The following is a 12,008-nucleotide window of genomic DNA, read 5'->3' on the forward strand; positions in this document are numbered from 1 at the left end:
TACGCTTTGTTGGTGGCTAAACCAATAATGACTCTGTTGGGCATCGGACCTAAGAATATATTGTCAAAACTATCGTTCTGAATAGAACTAGCTAATGTTTTAACTTTAATTTCAGTACGAGTAAAGGGATATTTGGCATTGCTACGTAATAATCCTTGCTGATGGGCTAATAAAATTTTAGGCATAATTTTAACTTTACGTACAATTAGAGCAGCATCTATAAATTCGACTTTATACGCGTCGACAGTGTCGCTAAAAAGGGTAAAATTATCGCTATTTCTAGTGAGTGAAACCTTAAGTTGTACGCCATTAATTAAATATTTCTTGAAATTAAAAATGTCACAAAAAATGTTCCCGTAAAGTTCAATTTCTTTTGATTCAGCAGCTAGAACCTGACGTTTTATGAATCCGGCGTTTGTTATCAGATCCATACTTCCAGCCGTGTCATCGTACCATCCAGATGTCGCAAGGTGAGTGTTTTTTGCATCGTACCCAAAGTTGAGCAAGGTTTCGATATAGGCCCTATAGGGGTAATTTGAGGCCGATGGTGAAACCGTCGTATCATTGAGTTTCACTTCGCATTGTTTGAATAGCGAATGCAGAGAATTGTTCACGAGCGAAACGTTAGACCCGGCATCCAAGTTGTCACCGTTGGTTTTGACGATTTTTACTTTACAATATATCATTGTCATTGCCAAATCTGTGTAAGAGTCTCCCGTACCCGGTACCACGAATTCGATGATAGAACTGCTGTCGATAGATGAAATTGGCTTACACCATACCGTTTGACCTTTTTCAACGCTGAGTTGAGTTGGTAGTTCGTTGAAAATATTTAATTAGCTTTTAAGTACCTCCATTTTTAGAGAGCAAAAATATCGCGAACCGTACGTGTGAACTTGCGGCGTTTAACTGAACTCTTTTTCTTCTTCTTCAATGCTTTCTTAGTAGTTTTTCTTCTCTTGCGACGACCCGAACCTTCTTGCGCTGCCATTTCGTCCACATCTTCTGTCATTCGTTTATTGGCTGACGTTTTTAAGTCCTGACCTTGCAAGACGTCTCCGAGTACTTTCTTTCCTGTAGAAAGGGCCCTTTTTCCCACGTATTTGGCAGACTGTTTTAGGAATGGGAATACAAACCTAGCTAGCCCTGAAAAAAAGCTACCAATTCCGTGTCCTTTTTGTCCCGCAAACCCAGAGAAATAAGGTAAATCTACTCCGCCCCCCGCCTGATTTAAATAATATTGCATGTAGGGACAATTTCTATCGACGTACTGATAAGCCATTTTTTTTTACTGAGCTCCTCGTAAATGTACTTTACACGTGACTGAACCAAACTGAAATGGCACGAATTCACCTAAACTAGTTCTTATATTAATGTCGATAGAGTCAAAATAATTTCTACTCAGTTTAAGGTAATGCGGAGAATCGAAAGTTTTTGAAACGGTTGATCCATTGGGGGCGTTTTGGTCTACAACAATTGTTCGCAAAAGGGGGGCTAATGTATCCCCAACCATTTCATTTCCTACCAAATCGGAATACACGAACATAAGATCGGGGATGAATAAGTTTAATTGCATAGGGGAATCTGATCTGAATGCTACCTTAGGTGAAATATCAGTAACATTATCTCTAAATCCTAAAATTTTAATCAACTTTGGCGTTAACTCGAGTTGGTAATAATGCTTAGTATAGGAAGTGTATTGTACGTGTCCACTTTCTAAACTATATTCAAATTTTCCTAATGAATCATTATCGAACTCTGAATTAGCGCTTTCCTTTAAATCAAGGTTCAAACTTTTAATACTTTCATTAAGTACGGCCAAAAGTTCATGAGGATTTTTGTAGTAGCCCTGAGGTATCTCTTGGAAGTCGTACGTATATTTGTAATCTACTATGTGGGCTGGAGGTTTCGATAGTAATTCCTTAATTTCTATTCCACAGCCCATTGGTTCGCTTACGTAATAAAAAGATAAAGGATAAATAATTTCTACCAGGGCAATTTCCCAATCTCCGCGTAAACTAATGGGTTTGGCCAACGTTGTAGAATACGAGGCTAGAGTATTTTCTGAATTATTCTTATTCTTATCTCTAGTATTACTAGGAAGAGTTATGTAAATCCCAGACGTCATCTTGATTAACCCAACTATTAAACGATGGAGGATATCCTAGCCAACTAACGTACAATTGTTTTACTCTGTTTTTAGTTCTCTGTCGCAAAACCTTGTTTAACTTGAACGAGCGAGGCGCGCTGACCTTTTGAAGCTCTCGAAAATAGAACGTCCCTTTTATATAGATTTCTGATAAGTCTTTTATTTTATAAACGGGAGGATGTCTTTTAACTATAGCTACGACTTTAAATATTTCTTCGGTATAATTAGCTTCGAAACCCTTTTGAAATATCATTTTAGTTGTATTTATTCTAACCAAATCCCCTACTTGGAATTGCGGTTTCATTTTCAGTTTCTCGGCATAATATTTAGAGTAGATATTATTGTACACACGTAATACGTTATTTTCCGAAACGTCATTAGGGGCCATTTTAATTGAGCTATGATAAGTGGAATTGTACGCTTCGACCAAGTCCTGTAAGACTTCCAAATATCTATTTGTAGAGTGATGGGTAAAATATCTATACATTTTTGTTTTTAACGTTCTATTAAACCTTTCTACGATAGAGGCTTTTATTTCGTCATTTTCGGTACTAAAAATTTAACTTTATTCTTTTTGAAATATCCTTGTACTTCTTTATTCCTAAATTCCGTGCCCTTGTCCGATTGAAATTTATCTGGAATTCCGTCTTTAAAAACAATTTTTATATTTTTCAAAACCTCTTTCCCCGATTTAGTTTTAAGAGGTAACCCCCACGCTTTTCTACTAAAACAGTCTATAATTGTTAAAATGTATTTGTATCCGTCATTATCTGCCTCTAACGAGCGCATATCGTTAATATCAGCCTGGTATTGTTCCCTTATATTACTAATTACTATTTTATTTCGTTGAAACTTTTTATATTTCGGCCTATGCATCGTAAAAGCGTCGATTCCTCTTAACCATTTTTCTACAGTTTCCCTACTAAAGCCCCATTTTCATGCTCGCTGGTAGCGGATAAAAATCGTCAAAATTCGCTTCCGCCACTCGCAAGCGTGAAAATAAAGCTAAAATATCTGTTTGAAACAGATCGACGCGGAAAGTGAAAAAGTGTATAGCTGAAGCGGATTTTGTCGATTTTTACCCGCTACCAGCGAGCATGAAAATGGGGCTTTAAGCCGTGAGACTTTACGGACTGGAATAACCTTTCAGCGCCTCCGAAAGAAGCCGGATGCTTCGGGTTAAAATATATTTTTTCTAAAATAGCTTCGCCCATACTTTAGACTTTTGCGCGCGACTCCTTGTTTGTTTATAAGAGTGAAGAGAAGAGTCGGACGTGGAGTGATCTCGGTCAAGGCTACGAGTGGGGCGGGGCTTATCTGTCCTGCGCGCACGCCCACTTTGAGGAACCGGATACTCGCGCTTAACGGGAGAACGTCGTTGTCGGGTTCTCGGAGCTAGCGGGGAGGGAAAGCCTTGGATCGCCGGTGAAGAGTTAAATTGGGTTAAATTGGAAATAAACGCGAAATATCCGATAGGTTTTGGGTGGGTTTTAGGATTTAAATACGCTTTGGTAATTTCGCTAATATTGGAACCTTTAATAGGTCGACCGTTTATTACGAGCTCCCCGTTTTCATCCCACCGTATTCTTTCGGGTACAGTTTCCAACTGATCCACCATGCTTTGCGCTTTTTGGTAATATATCAAAGGCAAATCGTCTATCCAGTCCCTACTTAGCGAGGCGAATGCGGGGGCAATTTCGATTTCTTTAGGAGCCGAGGCTTGCTTACGTAGATTTCCGTGTCTCATTAAAGCTTGTTCGTATAAAATCCATTTCGAGGCGTCGTCTAAATCTTTCATATTTAATATTTGGTCCATCTTAACGTCTAATTCAGAGACTGTCAGAGCGAGGGGGTGCGGGAACGGGTCGGGCTTTAAAACGCCGCTAGGGACGAGAATCATTTTTCTGGCGTGTTTCATTGTTTACTACCGAATATAGAACCAAGAAGGGTTGAAACGACGGGTAGAAGAAACGAGAAAAATCCGCCCCCAGACTGAACTAACAATTTCTTTTTACTTTTCCAAGCTACCCGCTTACTAGCTAGTTTTCGACGGGTATTTTTATGACGAGATAACCTGGTTTTTTGGGTATTTGATAGTTTTACGTTACCAATTAAAGTGTTATGAATACATTCACTGATAGCGTCTATGAGGGATTTGTCGGCTTTAGCTAAAATGGCTTTTCTTTGAACGGGTTTGCAACGACCGAGATATCGGAGAGCGTCTCTCTCGATACGTACTCTACGAGACATGATTCATAACTGATTGAAGTTACGAAATGTAAGTTCTATTTATTTATTTAGGGAGATAAGCGTAGCACGTTTCTCCCGGTAAAATATTAGTTAAGACTCTTTGATCTTCGGGACAAGTTTGAGTTAAATTGAATACTAGGTAACCGTGAGGTCTCGAAGTCGCGTCTTCGTAGGCGTCAACTACAAAACGCCACTTATCAGGGAACATTTGTCTAGCGAGATAAGCCACTTGCTGACGGTCTCGGGGGCTTTTCAATAAAATTATGTAATGCGAATTCAGGGAAATGGTCCTGCTATCTTTTGATTGATGGAATAAGTTCTGTGTAATAAAAATAACGCTTAGAGAACGGTGATGAGTCCCTTTCACGAATAAATCGCCAATTTGACCTTTACTCTCGCTCATCTGGTCGTCGATAACTAATAATATAGGATCTTTTCCGTCATAATCAGATAAAACAGGCAATCCTTCTTTAAAAACTACCCTGTGCTTCATTTTATCGTATAGAGCTTGCCATTCTCCGTAATACCAATGTATTTCTTTGAAACCCGGAACAAACATTTCCTCTTCGTGATTAATTATAGATTCAATTAAATAGCTTTTACCACTCTGACTTGGGCCTGCCGTTACGCAATTAAACGGATGAATAAATTGCATGGTTATCTCCCTTCGAGTACTAGCGTACAAATGAAAATGTAAATTAAAATTCGGTTAAATTTATGGGACTCTTCAGCGGAGGAAAAATATAATCGAATAACCTATTTCATCCCTTACCCCGTATAGGTTTGATATTCACATTAGAGTCGCAAGACTATATTTACTTTAGAGTCGTAAGACTGAAACCTATATTCACTTTAGAGTGGAGAGACTAATTTTTAGCGAGAATTAGCGATTGGAGGGCTCTACGTCCTCGTCCTCAGGACCAATTAGATTCGCTTTATAGCCGTAGGGTACCGTAGTGAAGTCGTCCAGTAACCGTACCTTGTCTACGACGGGTCTATAGATTTTAGTACGGTCGACGGAAACGACCGTATGATCGGGTAGACGCAAAATCTGCCTCGGCTGTGGTATGGTTACTGGCTCGTTCGTTTCTCCGTCGACACCTATCAATCTTTTAAGCGTGTCCATATTAACCAAATCTTTAATGCCTTGATTTATACGGAACCCTTTGACTTTCATTTCGTAGGAGACTTTACCGGTCGTAGGGTTCAGTACTTTAAAGGCGTAATTTTTTGCACCACCTGTTGCCAATTCTTGGATGTACGAGCCTTTTCCGTACTTTTCCAACTCATCGGTCATGTCTCCGAGATAGTTGCCCGTCTCAATCTCTATTCCATCTCGTTCTTTTAGATAAATGCAACTGTCCGTATCATAATAATACGTAAGCTGGCCTAATCTCCTTAAATAAGAGTATAACTTGATCCTAGCCATTGCGGTCGTATAGGCTGCAATTACCACGTTCGTGTTTGGGTAAACAAGATCAATATCTTTCAAAAGCGCCCACTTGATCACGCAATGCGTTTGACTTAAGGGAATAAACGATTTAACTTCTATGTCGGGGTCTAAGAATAAATCGAAAAACTTTTTGGGGTCGCTAATAATAGCCGATTGGTCTTTGCGAGGGTTTAAACCAAAACGACCCCAAAAAGAGTTAAGACAAAGCTTCGCGATGGTACGAAGACCAGGGTTCTTTTTAATATTGGTAGGATCAAGTTTTACTCCTTCCTTTTCGTAATATTCGTCATCGTATTTCTTAATCTCTTCATCGGTCTCTATTCCCGTGGGTAAGCCGCTGGATTCCTGTTTGAGTTTAAGAAACGCGTTGACGTACTCGGAGAAAAGACCGCCCTCTTTCGATATCGGGTCGTATTTTACTACCTCGTATTCCCAAATTTCGTGAATAGAAATGACCTTGTAACCCATTTCGATTGCCAACTGTACCTCGTCTGCAACCCAAGTACCAGTTATTTGTCGTTCTGTGTCTTCGTGGGGACAATCCTGCTGGTTTCGAGACTCACTACATTTTTGGCAGTTGGCAAACACTAGTTTCGATCCTATTCTTTGGGGTAAAACGGGATGGTAGAGAGCTTGAGGCGGTAACATTGTGGCTTTTATTAATCCGTTTACGGTAGAAATGTCAGGGAAAGGAGCTTTTACATGTATTTTAGGGTGTCCCACGGGTAACTTGCAATACTTGTTACACCACGGATAGAGTGAACAAATATAAATGTATTTAATTTCCTCCCCCTCTTTACACTTGTGATGTAATTTCAAGGCTGACGTACGTCCTCCGAAAAAGGCTTCGCGGGGGTGGATTGGCTCTTTAATTTTTAATTTTTAATTTTCGGTAGAAAGATATGCGTTGATGGCGGGTTTAGTACTCCTCTCAGCTTTGAAGGTACATCCCCATTTTTCATGGACAGTGTATCCCAATTGTTTCAAACGGTTAGTGGTAGCAATGGTTGACGCGTATCGCGAATTATGGGTCTGAGTGTGGTCGCCGTATAACGCTAAGTTTCTATTGATAGGAAAACACTTTTTACACCCGTGAAAATAACATCCGTGATATTGAAACACTTCGTTATCGAGAAGTCCGTCCACGTTAATGTTAAGAATTCTAGGTTCAAATCCATTAAAAGCAGACTGAATTTCCTTCCCTCGTAAGTGAGACATCCATTCAAGCCATTCGATCGCTACAAAACTCTGGTTGCAGTTCATACGATAGCCGAAAGGGGGTACTACACCAATCGTATCGGACTGTAAAAAGTGTTTCCTAAAGATAAAACTGCATACTCCCGCAATCGTTATCGCAGTTAAGAACGGGTCTATTTCGAATTTATCCATGAAAATAGAACGATATGATAAACAGCCTTGCAAAAGAATGTTTACGTCCTGGCGACAGTACCGGATTAAATCTCTTTTATAATCAAAATAATTAAAGTTGGGGTCCGAATTACCGCAAGCTTCGGACCGGGAATCGTTATACCACTGGATAAATTCATCGTAGGCCTTACCGCTTAAACGATTAGGGTCGTACGCGTCCATCGGAGGCATGTCATTATGTAGTACGTAATTGGTTTCGTTCGAACGGGCTGGATCAAATTCATGGTCTACGGTATTAAACAGTAAATGCGGGAAATGTCCCTTATTTAAATTATTATCTAAACCAAATGTGGAAACGAATTGAGAAAGGGCAAAGGGCATAAAATTTAAGGAATCTAAGAATTTTAATTTTTTATACTGTACATACATGAATTTGGTCCCGTCTGTCAAGACTTTAGGGGTCCACTTTAAATCGATCATTTTACGTACTATAAATTGCGCGTCGTAACCTTTAGCGTTATGGGCAATACATATTATCTTATCAGCCACTCTGTTAAGCGTACGAAGATACTCTAGAAAGTCGCCGACGGGGTCTTTTGAGAGAAATATTTTATCCCGAGGACCACTACCGCATTTAGCGCATGCGTACTGACTATCTTTTTCTTCGAAACAGAATTTACACGCTTTTTGCGAAACGCATAAAATTGGTTCGTGAATCAAAGCATTGGCGTCAGTACGATTTGTTTGTTTACATAAAAAACAAAGACTTCCGTTTTTGGAGTACTTCTCTTGGTCAGTGGTGATTGTTCATTGTCGGAGTCGTGGACCCGTTTATTATTGCTATTTATTCGAGAACGAGTAGTTTTATCGGCAGAATCTTTACGGACGGTCTTTAAAGGTTGCATGTAACATAGATGACCTGCGGGGTTAAACTCACTACACGAAAGACAATAGGTCTCTCCACAAACGTGTACTGCCTTACGCTTAAACATACTGATAAATTTTCCGCAAAGATTACAAACGTAAATTTTATTACATAAGGGCTCGGGTCCTGATAAATGGTAATCGTAACAATTTTGATTAGGGAAAACTCTTAAACATGTTTGGCAAGTTATTTTATCTACGTCCTTCCTGCAATCTTGTTTTCTACAACAAGCGTGACAGAAAAGAATGCATTTATGATCACTGAGATTATTAAAACCTACTAAACATTTTTCGCAAAAGTAATTAAACGCGAAAAGGGGTTTGGGGTTAGTAATTACGTTGAAATGTCTGTCAATATTTAGAAGATAAAGACGTTTGCGGAGAGGCCCTTCTAGTTCCCTCTCTTCTTCGATGTCGCCGAAAATAACTAAGGGTACGGGATCGTGTAATCGAAAAACGATAATACTGTATTCAGGCAAGATTTCTTGGAAGCGAGTTAAAGTGTCCGGACCAGCGCATTCTTCGTCTGTTAATGCAGAATATACCAAAAGGGTCCTAGCTTCGCGGGTCTGTAATAGCGTTTCAATATTTTTTCCTCTACACTGTCTTATAGTAGTATATTTTCTTTTAAGTTCTACATCATTTTTATTATCCATGTATTCTCTATGAGCTATGGCTACTACAAGAGCTCGTGCTTAACAAATTTTATCAGGGTTATTTATCGTTATGGTGCATTTTTTATAAAAAGAAAACTCTTTTTCAAGGGAAATCCCTAACCCAACTGATCTAGTTCCTCCTTGCGGTAATCTGACTCGATTAAACGTAACCGTAACTATTCCTTCAAAAAAACTACCATCGTTCTCGGATCTATAGCTTTTTTCATCGATATACGTCATCAACCATTGCAAGTCTAATTGGTCCCGACGCCTGAAACTGACGTGAATTTGAAAGCCGTGGTTAGTGACGTTCACGAATGAAACCGAAACCATATCTGAAGGCAAACAGTCCTCCAATAGGGTTTCCATCAATATATAAATACCGTTTTCTATATTATTTTCTAGTCTGACATTTAAAGTTCGTCCCATTAGTCCGAAATTTGGGAAATTTTGGATATTATTATTCAATATTTTAATAGAACCTGGTAAATTAGGAAAGGATGGAGGCGTTATTGGAACGTCAACCAGCCCACCTCCAACTTGAGGAGGAGACGAACTGGGGGCAGCCAAATTTGCGTTCTCGGAGTTCGCGTTTTTCTCAGCAGTCTGAGACGGTGGAGGTGAATACTGCGGAGCTCGTGAGGGGCCAGCGACCGCTATAGGGTCATTATTACGCTGAGGGGAAATATTATGATGTGGCCTGCTACTACTAGCCGTACGAGCAGCTAACAACGCTTTAGCTTCCTCGAACATTTCGGCTGCTCTTGCTGCTGCGGCTGCAAGTTCCTCCGCGTCCCGTCGGGCAACTTGTACGTTCTCAGCTAAACGCTGAATGCTGTCCGTACTGGGGGACGACGTGATAAAATTATCTTCCAAAGATAAAGAGTGGTACGTGTCATCTGATTCTAGAAAGGGTGAGGGAGCATCCATAGGCGTATACGAGGGCGAATAACGTACTTCGTCAGGTGGGATAGAACTAGGTCTTAAAAGGGGTGAAGGTAAATTAACGATAGGGGGCGAACAAATTTGATGGGTTAGTTGATATTCTCTAAGATAATCTCGTACCATTGTCATTTCTTTTAAACGTTCCAATTGCGAATCAGTTACTGTAGTTTAGGAAAGGGTAGGATCTTGGGTATCAGTTAAATCTATTATTTCCATTTCTGGAGAATCGGGTAAAGTTACTATGGGTACTTCCGGGAGCTCGTTATCAGTTATATCAATCAATTCTGGGGAGTCGATTATAATCATTTCCGGGGTATCAACTAAATTAATTTCTGGGTATTGTACACCTTTCATTTTTATGCCAATTTACTTAAACCTTATTCAAAAAAATTACGATAAAAAAAATCAAAATAAACTTACGTAGAGAGAGAGTGCGCGCTTCGAAAAAATCCTGGTACTAGACGCACAAAGAACAACAATAGAGTGACGTTCCCCCGGTTCAGGCACCCCCTTATATAGGGCCTAGGGGAAGATAGTAAGCTTATCTCTTATTCCCAAAGAACTTGTTCAGTTCTCGAGAATATATTAGGGTTATGCTAAAATTTATACTTATTTACGCAAAATATTCCATTTAACTTCATTTCCGATATGGACACTGAAGTACAAACATCAGCCATAATCACCGTCCTGAAACAACCTTCTAAAATTATAGCCGTAGTGATTATTTTAATTACAATTTTCTTATTTGAGTTCATTTTGTGGTATTTTGAAAACGTTTCTACCGTAAAATTGTAACTTTTTTCACTGTAGTTCACAAAATGGTATTAAAAGTATACTAATTTTATGTTAATTTCTATTAATTGTATTGTTTTCTAGGATATGATAGCATCACAAGCTCTCGAGAGGAAACTACAATGGGTTTTTTTCTTCTTCCAAGTGGATTAATATGTGACGTCAATGGGAATAATTAGAGGCAGTTTCGAGCACGGGACGGTTTAATTTCGAGTGTCTAGAACTGTTATCTCAGAGAGAGAGAGAGAGAGCCGATAGAATTTGAGGGTTATTTGAAGTTGAGATCACGTGATGAATTAATCTCAACAAGATAGGAACTGATTAATCTCCCATGCGTCATTTCTCTCTGAGAGGCTGAACTGAAAAGAAGTGCATCCGCTTTGCTCTCGTCATCTACCGTAAACATGGAAAAACGATCTATTGGTAAGCATTATTTTATTAATACTATTACTATTTCAATAGACAAAGGCTTAACATTTTCATTTTCTATAGCCGAGACGCATACCGTATCCAAACGCAGGGGCAAAGAAAGACGTATCAACATAAAAATCACGTTAGGAGGATCAGTCTACATTTCTTTTGGTTTCGACGGATCAAAATTACAAGTTCTCTTCTTCAAAAAATCGAACGAAAATATTCTGTTCCTGACCTCCGAAGCTTTCACCAATCTACTCTCTCTTTGGGGAGATCTTTTCGCCGCTACGCAACCGGAGCATCGTCTCTAACCCACAACATCATCGACTATCACGACAACAACGTATCCGTCGTCGCCACGAGCAACAACATCAAATTGAACTCTGCCTACGGTCATGTTCTGGATCTGAGAGCTCGCGAAATCGGTGAGTTCCAAAAAAAAATTGATTTTATTCGGTTTCAAATAAATCTTTTAAACGAACATAAAAATGTTATCGAATGCATGTACTTAGCTATTGTTAAAAACCTTAAAAAAATTCACGAATTATTATATGGAAAACCTTTCGAGGGTTTATTTTTGTACCCAGATCAATTTAATTCGTACCATCAAGTAAAATCTTATTTTGGCTGTTTTAAATCACCCTCGGAAGTACTACAAGATTTTACTAATTTACTCGTAGATAATCAATTAACCTGTAAACTTAGCTACTTTAATTTGTTTTCATTGTGTAATGCACAAGATAACCATCTAATGGAATATCTGATAGTACCTACTAACATGTAAACAAAGTTCTAAAATAAAAAATTAAATGTAAATAACTTGTTATTATTATTGCTTATATCCTAGAAATTAAGGGGTTCGGAAGCGATAGGGGAAATTATGGTTAACGAGGTGTGGGGTTAAGAGTAGAGAGGGGTAAATTCCATCCTTCAGAAATCTGCGCGAGGAAAACAAATTCTGGAGAATGGGGATGGGGGGGGGGGGAAAGCAGCTGGTGAACGAGAATCTGGTGATTAGAAATTCTGGTGATTAAGGGAGGAACGGGAGAATCTGGTG

The 12,008-nt window shown here is 39.2% G+C and overlaps 1 long non-coding RNA gene across 1 annotated transcript; it reads left to right on the forward strand.

Annotated features, from left to right (window-relative positions):
- The first annotated feature begins 10,895 nt into the window (after positions 1–10,895).
- On the forward strand, positions 10,896–11,563 carry LOC149946559 (uncharacterized). The gene is made up of 2 exons (XR_016480562.1): positions 10,896–10,960; positions 11,030–11,563. It is a non-coding gene; the product is annotated as an uncharacterized LOC149946559 (long non-coding RNA).
- The last annotated feature ends 445 nt before the right edge of the window (positions 11,564–12,008 follow it).

The sequence above is a fragment of the Leiobunum rupestre genome, chromosome 4 (assembly GCF_980474605.1).
Source record: "Leiobunum rupestre chromosome 4, qqLeiRupe1.1.hap1, whole genome shotgun sequence".
In the NCBI taxonomy this organism is placed as follows: Eukaryota; Metazoa; Arthropoda; class Arachnida; order Opiliones; family Sclerosomatidae; genus Leiobunum; species Leiobunum rupestre.